This window comes from Mizuhopecten yessoensis, unplaced genomic scaffold, assembly GCF_002113885.1.
Source record: "Mizuhopecten yessoensis strain PY_sf001 unplaced genomic scaffold, ASM211388v2 scaffold5877, whole genome shotgun sequence".
Lineage (NCBI taxonomy): Eukaryota > Metazoa > Mollusca > Bivalvia > Pectinida > Pectinidae > Mizuhopecten > Mizuhopecten yessoensis.
Genome location: NW_018406268.1, coordinates 904,610 through 916,567, shown reverse-complemented (window position 1 = coordinate 916,567; position 11,958 = coordinate 904,610). Strand labels below are relative to the sequence as shown.

The 11,958-nt window shown below is 33.3% G+C and overlaps 1 protein-coding gene across 3 annotated transcripts in view; it reads right to left on the bottom strand.

Annotated features, from left to right (window-relative positions):
* The window catches only part of LOC110451215 (regulator of G-protein signaling 11-like), a 67,495-nt gene that overhangs the window by 54,496 nt on the left and 1,041 nt on the right, over nucleotides 1–11,958 (bottom strand). The gene's annotated exons all lie outside the window — the stretch shown is intronic.

The window sequence follows — 11,958 nt, the reverse complement described above, 5'->3', positions numbered from 1 at the left end:
GGGGGTGGGGGTGGGGGGGATGGCACAATGTCTGTTTCCCCTTATCAAACAATGTCTTCCTCTACCTTGAGGAGTTTTACCTGTGTTCATATTTAACTACATCAATTGTTTTTTATTATAAGGTATATTTTCTTCAAAATTTTCATAATTCATATCTATAAATCTACAATTTTATTTTTAAAATTTGTGTCAAATTACGAAATGCTGCAGAAACAGTAAATGCCAAAAACTTCTTCCAAAGAGACAGATCGATGGGGGACTCGGGCTGGATCTGATCTAGCGGGTGTTTTTCGCTGTTTTTTATTTTCAAAGTAGATCCAGGAACTTTCATGATTCAAACTTTCACAATGTTGATGGATGGTGTTAATTTTTAGTCACAGTTTCATTCTTCTCAACTAAATGTGGATCCTGTTGGGTTTTCATCATTTGTTTGCTTTGTTTTATTTTAGTGTGTGGATCAAGGGAAATCTTACTACAAAACTTTTAGAACGGTGAGGAAACTAAGGTACGTACTAGTACAATGTATATAAGAACGCATTTTCTTAAGATGTGTGAAACGAAAATCTACACCCCTCCCCTTGCGATTTTAAAATTCCTTTCCCTACTTCTTCCCTGGACATGAAAGAGTCCTATCTTGTCCATCCTATAGGAACTTCGTACTAGCACAAAATTTCTAATTTTTTAATCAACCCCTGATCTCAGTGAAAATGTGAAAGCCCAATGGATCTGTCCCAGCTGGTTGACAAAGGCCCCTGAGAATAGGCCTTTACCGCTATATCTCACAGCTAGCCTTGCCAGTCACTAACACAATAGCTTGTTAGAGTGTGTTCATGCTTCTGTAACCTTGTACTATGCACAACCAATTAACATGTGGACCAGATGGTGATCAGATGTTTCAGCCGACAAAAAGTCTCCAAAGCGGAGAATATCAGCTTTAATAAGAAAACAATAACAATAATTGATTATATCCTGAATAATGCTGTAATATTGATCCGAAAAATCATTAACACTGAGTATACAAATACGGACATCGTTTTTACTGGGTCTATTTTTTTGTCATTATTATGGATCACTAATAAAACCCATTTTTATGTAAACTTTTCCAGGCCAGGAAAAAGCATGGATCGAATTATAAATATGTTGGAGATTTCAAACAAACAATCAGGATAACAAATTTCTAGTTAGGGATCTTCACTTGGAGTAATATTAAACCTATCTAAGTTTTATTGCGTTTCGCTGGAAAAGTTGTAGCTAATGATCAATTTAAAGTCATAATTGGTTTTATAATCGGATGTAGTAGACCAATTGATGATCGATTGCATAATTGGTTTATAATTTTATTGGACTGAATACATTAATAAAGCGAGAACACTTTTTCTATATCAATAGAGTTGTTAACTCATAACATTGGGTTTCATTCGTTTATAATGAATGGATCACAAGCAAAAAAAAGAGCAACTTCTAGGCAGTTCTGGTTTTTATTTCTACATTACCATCAACCAAATTATAAAATTCATAAGCACTAGAGTTGAGTAATAAAATGATTATATCGTTTACGGATTTGTAATTGACAATCGGAACTGGAAAGGGCAAACTGATTGATAGTCTATTATAATTGATCATCAGCCTATCACGATGTAAATATAAACCTAACAGTGCTACAATGTATTTGGGACTTTGGTATCCTAATTACAATGGAAATATAAACCTAACAGTGCTACAATGTATTTTGGACTTTGATATCCTTATTACAATGTATATATACCTAATAGTACTACAATGTATTTTGGACTTTGGTATCCTTATTACAATGTAAATATAAACCTAACAGTGCTACAATGTATTTTGGACTTTGATATCTTTATGACAATGTATATATACCTAATAGTACTAGAATGTATTTTGGACTTTGGTATCCTTAATTTCAATTTCAAAAGTATTTTATTGACAATACATATATAATGCAAACATATAAGTTAACATTAAAGAAGATCTTAGAACAGTATTGACAAAAGAATTAGACAACAGGCTATGCCTATATCAGTCTTCTTCTATTTCCGGTAGCTATGTACAATGCTTAAATATATAAAATGTTGTAATTCGTTTTCCTCTCACACACACGCACACCCACAGCCACACCAGCTTATGTCTAATACTCATTATTTAAGGGACAAAACTTGCCTGAATAATAATAATAATAATAATAATAATAATAATAATAACAAAACATGAATATTAATTTGGAATTTATCTAGCATGTATAAGTAACGAAACGTTTTGATGATTTAATATAAGAGTCAACATGTATAAGAATAGTTTTATTTAATTGGTCAGATGCATTATTAATACCATATATTAAACAGTGCAGATTTTAATATCCTAATAGATTATAAATAGTAGTAATATGATGCCTAATATTTGAATTCAGAGGACATTGAAAGAAAAAATGTATTAGATCTTCCCTCTGTACACCACATACACAGGAAGCATCATCAATCAGATGGTCTTGTAACTTATCAAAGTTAAGATCACTTTTAAAATTTCTTAGCTGACATAATTGATGTGAAGTTTCCTTAATACAATGTCCATATAAACTTAACAGTGCTACAATGTATTTTGGACCTTGGTATCCTTATTACAATGGAAATATAAACCTTAAATTGCTACAATGTATCTGATATTTGATACTTGATATCATTATTCCAGTTTCACTTACTCTCTAGATATATATATATATGTATAACCCATATTGCTGTAATATATTGGTACTGGAGGACCCTTGGTGTGCGTACACATCATTTAATCAATGGACATCCTATAGCTACAAGAAGGTGAAATTGATGCATCATCATCCTGTAGAGACATATGGAACAAAACCAAAATTCTCACCAATAATCAATGTGAACATCACGTTTTCCTCCCAAACAATAGAACTTCGTAGAAACAACAAGATCTGGAGGAAACATCTGTGACACCCTGTCTCACACCCACATGTTCATTCGAGTGACAGCCACATTACTTCGGATTACGGACTACACATACAGTACCACTCTCTGTTTTGACTGCTTCTCTTTTCAAAGTTGAGCATTATTTCAGGTTCTTATTAAAATCCTTGGGAATAAGTTAAGGATCGGTCAGTACCTGAAGTAATTAAAGTATAGCACCAATGATTGTAGTTTTTTTAATTTACATTTAATAATTAATCTGCAAAATGTTACTGATGGCTATTCTGTATTAATGTTAAGTTTGCTTACTGAAAACTCCTATGTCAGGTAACTATTGGGTAAAATAGTACCCTGATCCCTGTCCCTCTACTCTGCAGATTTTCATTTACATTTCATAATTAATCTGCAAAAATGTTATTCATGACTATTACGGATCAATGATCAATTTGCTTACACTAAACTCATATCAGGTAACTATAGGGTAAAATGGTAGTGAAATATCCTGAACTCTTGTTTTTTTTTTTTTTAACTGGGTACTTAAGGATCCCTGTCCCTCTACTCTGCGTTTTTCTATATACAGTTACCTCCCCTTAACTTTAGCTTAGTATTTTCACTGCAGCACAGCTGGACCAGGACACTTCCGTTGACTAGGTAGCTCAAACGGTTACTGCGATAGTATAACAATCCGAAGTCCAGGGTTTTGAACTGCAGTCTATCCCCACTCAATGTTTTACGCTTGGAACACTGTTGTTGATTATATTTTGTTTATTTCATCTTTATTATCGTTTCATAAAAGTGCCACAAGGTACTTTTTTTTCAGAAATGATTTCTCAAAGTTATAGGCATGCCAGAAAAATATTCTTAAGATCCTTTATCAATGAAAACCCACAAATGAATTCTAGCCAAAGACAGATTTTCTCAAAATTGTTTCAGGAAGATTTTTTACAGGAAGAATACAGAAAAAAATGTTCACTGACAGTGAACACAAGAAAAAAAAATGATGAACGCCTGAACAATGATCATCTCATTTTGACCCTTCGTATTATTCCGGCATTCCATTTATTTACTGACAGCCATCGTTAGTTAATCTTAATTTTCTCCGAGGTACATATTTGTTTTAAAAGTTATACTCAACACTTGAGTCTAAATGAAATGCAAACTCTTCATAGATTGAACTATATATAAGTGCACATATGTATCATTGATAATAACTCGCACCACTGCACCAGAAACAAATATTGAACATTCAATTACATTCAAGGTTACAGGGGTAAAATGTGTTATAATCTTCATTAACCAAAAGGCTTAATTCATTAAACTGTCAAGGTCACATCTGGGGTCAGTTGTAGAGCCAGGATACTGAACAACTTTCAAGGTCACAGAGGTCAAATGCACAGCCAGAATACTGAACAACTTTCAAGGTCACCGGGGTCAAGTACAGAGCCAGAATACTGAACAAATTTCAAGGTCACAGGGGTCAAATGATGAGCCTGATACACATGTCCTTGTACATGGTTGTATTCACAGCTACGTATTTCCACCAGTAAATACATCCACTATCCATCCCCGAGCACCACACCTCGGTAATTACATCCCTACCTGGATTACTTGCCTTGTATACCAATGTCTAAATCCATCAGTCCTCATCACAGAGAAAATTTAGTTACAAATGTCGAGTGTAGCTCACTAGGAACTTTTACTTTAAATTTCTTTGCAATTTAATTTTCTGTATTCCAAGAAGAAGAGAAAAAAAAGTGTTGAAATTTCATTGCCACCGAAATGCAATAGACATTCCTTCTAACATAATTAATACTGGATTTTTTTAATTGTGTGAGTTTACATTTAAATACATGTAGAACATTAACATCAAAACCATGAATGTTTTTTTAGATTACACTTGTAGAAAACAACTTTGGACAAAGTGATTTAATAGAAACATAGAAAGACACTTAAGGACTGAATGTGTAAAAGGAAGAGAGCCTTATGTAAATTACTGGGAATGTGAACAGTTTAGGTGAAATGTTGATGCCCTACTTCTCTTCACCAAACCTTTATCTGGTTTAGATGGGGTACACAAATCGACAAGTCTAGTACCCTGGGCTGGCCAATTTTATGTCAGGGCCAAGAAAATGTTCAGATTCTACATTAAAAATATACGTAGGACTGGCTAGTAGAATTTTTCAAGTTCTGCCAGCTGGCAAATTGCAATACACCATTGTTTTGAGACGTACATGTCTTAAGCATATTGAAGTGTTTAACCCACATTCACATTATCATCTGTCGTTGTTCTCATTGAAGCAGTTTGAATCCGTTAAAATTTCCTGACAATAAAATGACTTTCTACCTCACATAAGAAAGAATAGCATTCATCGGTGGCTCTATGTCATGATGTGTTCAGTGAATACACATGAAAGACCTATTTGCAAACTTTTAATACTAATTTCAAAATAGTAGCATACAAATTAAAGAAATAATTAAACTATAATAATTAAGTAAAGGGTACCATTTCAACAAATATAATCCTGAAGATTTCCACTTCAGCAGTTTTTTAGACTTACCGTAAAAACCCATGTAATTTGCGCACCTATGTAATTTGCGCAGGTACTTTTTGAGGCTGAAAATCCGAAAAAAAAGCTTCAACTCAAATATTTTGCGCATCAAAAAAATGTTCAAGTTCCGAAAATCGATCTCTGATAATGAAAGACAAACCACTTGGGATTCTTCAGATTTTTGTAATTTGTTTATTATAAGTAAGTTCATAAGTATTGTTTACAGGTACAATTATGTTAAAACTAAGAAGAAACTACGTAAAATGTGTATTTTGTTGTTTGTTTCCTTTGAAATATCTGATCACACATGACACACACGTGTGCGCATATCGGCAAACATCAATTCATTTTAGCAATATTTTACATAAAACATTACTAGCTTACAAAAACATATCAATTATCTCCTGGTGAAAGATATAATTAGATACCTTTTATTGATCATAATTACGATCAGTGAGAAGGGCTCATCATGGCAGCTTGGGTATCGTCACTTCAAACCAGGTCATGTCACAGTTCAGTTTGGCGATATTTTTTGGCCACACAATTTTTACCTACTGTAAAATTATTAAATTCGGTCATCTGTGGTCATGACTGCTGGCTTGGCGACATTTACAGGAAAGTTAACCGAAGGGCCTAACTTCACCGACATCGTCTGGACCCGGACAATAGGCCAGGTAGGATCGCATGCTTCAGCGTAAATTATTGACACTTCTTAACACTACAGTCAATACAAATTACAATGCAGTAATTAGCTAACACTATATCTGTGATTACATATTACCAATAGCTCTACTAATTGAAATGATTTGCAGTCGCGATCTACGGACCGTTTTTTTTTTTTCACACTCACCAACAGACCAACATGTGGCGTGAATTACTAAGCCGTACTGCACTGATTTGACGGATAAGGGATTATAAAAAAATATGTTTATACTGAAAGCATGAACAGTCATAAAATTCTCTTCAAATCTACTCCAAAGGGAAAAAAATTAAAGCAGACTATTTTTACGATGCTTCATTTAATAAATATTGAAATATAAAAACAAGATAAAATATTTTTTTCTGACTTAGAGTTACTTCCCTTGCCAAGTTTTCATCTTTCATTTTGGTACTGTGCAGTGCGTACATTAACAATTCTTACACAGCAATGATTAAGTGTAACATTGGCAGCTGACAAGTATCGAGGTAAAACAAATGAAATTCTATTTTTTTTTATTTTTTTTTTTCAAATATCAAAATTTGACCAAATGTAATCCTATAGAATGCAATGCAAGATGGGTTTACAGGGGGAAAATCTGTAGAAAATGACTTTAACAAACATTTCATAATATGGTCAAAAGCAGTAATATATCTAAATCTAATGACTCTCTTTACCTTAACTTTATGCTCAACCTATATGACTGCAACACTGGGTTTTATTATCTTGGCACACTATTTTGTATTATTTCTATACCTCTTATGCAGTTTTTAATGTCCAGTTTACATATTGGTGGCTGGCTAAGTTACAGTGGCTGGTCTACCAGGAAGTCCAGCTGATATGGACAAGAGGATGTGGATGGGCTGTCGGATACATTGTCCAGCTATTAATGTCACTGATAAGTACTTCTGAATGAGACCATTGTGTGGACAACATCAGAGGAAATGATCAATCTTCACCCAAGGCCAACACTATTGGTAACAGTCAACCAAATCAAACAGGATCTGACCACTTTACCATACAAATGTCATTGATGCAACTGACGCACCAGTCTTGATTAGTTCTTAAAATGAAATCACTCCGATGTAGCACTGTGTGTATTAACATGCTGTAACAATTCTGTGTAACACTGCATTTCACTTTACCTAAACATGCTGTAACAATGTATTTGACAATGTAAACATGCTGTAACACAATTTGGCTTTACCTTAACATGCTGTAACACTGTATTTATCTTTACCTAAATACATAGTTTGCATGCTGTAAGATGAAAGTAACATACCTACAACACTGTCTTTGACTTTACATTAACCTCCTGTAACATTGTATTTGACTTTACCTGGGCATAATACTAAACATGCTGTAAAACTTAGTTAACTTTACCTAAACATGCTGTAAGACTGTATTTAACTTTACTTAAACATGCTGTAACACTGTATTTGCCTTAACCTAAACATACTGTAACACTGTATCTGATTTGACATTAATATTCTTTAATACTGTATTTAACTTAACCTGTGCATGCTGTAATCATAATAATACCCTATAATACGTTAGTTGACTTTACCTTAACATGCTGTAACACTGTATTTTACTTTACATTAATATTCTGTAAAACTGTATTGAACTTTACCTGTGCATGCTGTAATTATAACAATACTCTATAATACTTTAGTTGACTTTACCTTAACATGCTGTAATACTGTATTTGATTTTACCTAAACATGCTCTAACACTATTATTGTTTTTACCTTGGCATGCTGTAATCATGAAAATACCCTGTCACAGGGTAGGTGACTACCTAAACATGCTATAAAAATGTATTTGACTTTACCCAAGCACGCTGTTATACGGTATGTGACTTTATCTGAACAATGCTGTAATACTGTATTTTACTAAATATCTAAACATGCAGTAACACTGTATTTGATTTTACCCAAACATGCTGTAACACTGTTTTTGACTTTACCTAGCACGCTGTTACATTGTATTTGACTTTAAATTTACCCTGTTATACTATAGTTGACTTTACCCAAACATGCTATAACACTAGTAGTTTTTTACTTTACCTAAAGGGTGCTGTAACACTGTGGTGTATTACCATATCTGACTTAACATGTGCATAGTGTTACAAGACTTTATTGATAAAATGATTGAAATGTTATTATGATAATCACAATGACATAATCAGTTTAGAATCATGTAAAAATCAATTATTCAAGCAGGTAACACGATACATATCCGTGTATTTAATGGTAATCATGTTGCTCCACACAGAACGTGAGGCTGCCGCTGTACCATTTGTGATCACGACAGAACAAGGAGCTTTGATAACATGACGTTCTGCGAGAGATCAATGCCTTTGGGCTAGAGATGCTTATAATTACGTGAAGTCAGAGCAATAATAAATGCGTCAATTTTGTTCTGCAGTATTAATTTGAATATTGATACCTTACAAGCTAAAGCAAGCAATTAATAGCAAAATATGATAGAAAAGTATAACATTAGGATATTAATGAATATTTTAGTGATCCATTTAATTTTTTTCCCCGTAGATAATAAACAGCCGTACAGATATTCTATAGTGTATATCAATCACCTATTGTAACAATGAGAAATTCCAGGAAAGCAATAACGTTTCTGCAAACCCATTACACATTAAACTTAAATACCTGAGGCATGGTCGTGCTTAACAAATATAAACAATTGTGATTGTAAATTTAGTGCTCATAGGGAATTGTTCACCATAATATGATAAGATATACTAGTATATCTTTTTTATGGGCTGTATGATGTCTTTTAAAACAATAAGTACTGTTTCTATTATCTAAACAAGAAAGAAAACCTTTCTGGTGAATAAAAAATATCACCAACAGTAAAAAAACATCTGGAGTTCCATCGTTTTGGCCCCTAGCATTACTGCTGAATCCTGGATGGACGAAACAGATGTATGATGTAGTAAAACTTATTTTTGGCATATACATGTACTAATTAATTTCCAAATTGTATAGGTTCAATCACATATATGTCTTGCATTCATCTTTGACAAACTCCATAGGAAATCAGTTCACTGTAACAAAAGCTTCCTTTTCAGTGCCCTCAAATATGTTTTAACTGTATTTTTTCCCATACCATTGTATATGTTTCTTAATTCCTGAAGTTCAAGTGTATTCGATAAATATGCTAGGAGTTGGTATATATAAACCTTTCAATTTACCAATGTGTTATGTGGTTAATAATCGGGACATAATTTCATTTGCCACTCTTTTACGATGTCACGCTATATCAATGCTTTGCATCAGCATATTTCCATGTGATGTTATGCATTATGGCTATCGTTTCCTTGGATCAAAAACAGAAATCATACACCCAGTATTTCCTAAAGAATAATATGGTTTCTCATTACAGTAAATTCTGCATAATATCACTCTATCATTTATGATGTTTATCTTACTCCCGTGAGTTAAACGTTGTGTCTTCATGTAATTTGAAAATTAACTAACTCCAGAGATATGAACGTGAGGTAAATAAGTGTAATAACAGACAGAACAGCGAAACCAGCAGGATTCCGAAACAGACCAATTAAGGTTCCTTTCCATTAGAGGATAATTTACAGAAGTTTTGTTTCCCAGACCTCGTTCCCAAGTTTACCGTCATCAGCATTATTTGTCCAGGTGTATAATAAATAATATTTAGGTAATTATGAAAAAATATTTACAGTTAAAGCTATCAGTAATCCCGGCTGTTGTATAACTTACGAGACAGAGGAACATCATAATCATCGGTACACATATTTAAGCTTTGTATATTTCCTAAATGGCCTTCATATTGTAAATAATTTAGCTGTGTACATACATAAATCTGCATCAATGACAGATAAACCATTGGTGGATATGGTCTTTAAGTTTTGCAAAGAAAAATGTGTACTCTCAATGTCCCCATGCATCTGAGCTACAATGTATGGCTCTGCACCTCACCACCTCCCCACACCTCCCCCTGTCACAAAATCCTGAATCCGTATACCATGGTTTCTGTCACCAAAAAATGTTCACTGCTGTCATTTCAATGTTCAAAGTCAAGATTAATTAGATTTTGATAAATCATAACAATCCTATCTACAATATATATTCATCATGTCTATCCTTGCGTCAAACATTTTCTTATTACTTTTCCTGAATAAGTAAGAAACTCTATCATAACTTCTTGTACAATAGAGAGGTCCTCCAAGCAATGGTTTTGGTTATCAAATCAAGCTGATGAGTTACATATGATATTTTTGAAATTTAAGAAAAATAAAACACAAGGGTTTTCTGATCATTTCCTATTTTTAAATATAAAATAAAATAACAAAGGAGCTATCTAGATCTTTATACATAGTGGTTTAATACGATACACAAAGGAACCCTTTTATACAATAATACTTCTTTCTATATTTATTTGTTCAAATATAATATAAAATGGATCAGAACAGAAAACTTACACATTCCCAGCGACATCATGTCTAACGTTTCCAGTTTTATTTGTATCACAGCATTCCACGTTCAAAATGTTGAATCGGAGTCAATTAGATTTTATAGATTTTCTTTGTACATCTTATAAATATTCATTCCTATAAGTGCTCCATATAATGCACATGTACAAATAGAAACAGTTATGGCTATAGGAAATTCTGAAGAATTGGGAGTCAATATGAAAGCAAAAGAAAACCCACTAATGGATGAGGTCGCTCCTATACCCCTCACAAGTCAAATATACGAAGACACCTATATGGATGTAATAAAATAAAAATAAGGAAACAGTCGTATTTGAATGGAAACGCATCAATTACCGTCAAGACATGAAGGTAAAAGGTCAATAGGATACTATGTCGAGCTGAGTATTTAGTGTTAGTACAAACAGGATATAATGTCCCACCAACACAATGCTGTAATGTGTACTAGCTAGGGTGGATGCTTCCTGGTGGCCAGGACACAGCACTTTGGCTCAGTAATACATTGTACAGTCCACTTATGATAGACGTCGTAGTTCCAGCAGGAAATGTTATACACAGGACTTCCTGTGCATAAATTTTATGAATGTTCAACAAGAAAAATATGCAGTTTTAATTCATATACAGCATTACATCTAAGGCAATCATAAACTGATTATTTATTTATTTGTTTCTTTTTTATGTTAATTGATGCCAGAATCGCTAGATGTTTCCAGTTCCTGTGCATACAATCTTGGACTAGTACAGTATTTCTAAAGTTACAGTCTTAAACATTGAAAAATAATTTGAATACCAGGTATATATGTACATGAACATATAGTAACACACAAGTACATTGTTATCATGATTGAAATCTCTCTGTATGATGAATGAATATGGCTAGTTTTGTATCTGCATGAACTTTCAATTTCTTCATATAATGAATGTGTACTTCAACAATCATATTAACAGTATTACTAAAGACTTTTAACAAGCTCAATGGGTAAATTCAAGAGCAAATGATCACGATGGCCAACTGGGACAGTTGAATTTGATACCTTCAGGCTCAATCAGCCCCTTAACAAATTATTTTTTTAGCATAAGTTATTTGTTTTCCTTAAGTTTTTTAATAGAGTCCTATTTATAGAAGTAGTCTGGGTCTCAATTTGGATATGTTAACGCAAGAAGAAAATCCACTAGCCTGTAGGGCTTATGTCAACCCCTGTAGGGTTTAGATCATTTGACAAAGTTTGAACCCAGGTTTGCTGGTAGGTAACATTCTGACTCCAGACATCTTGG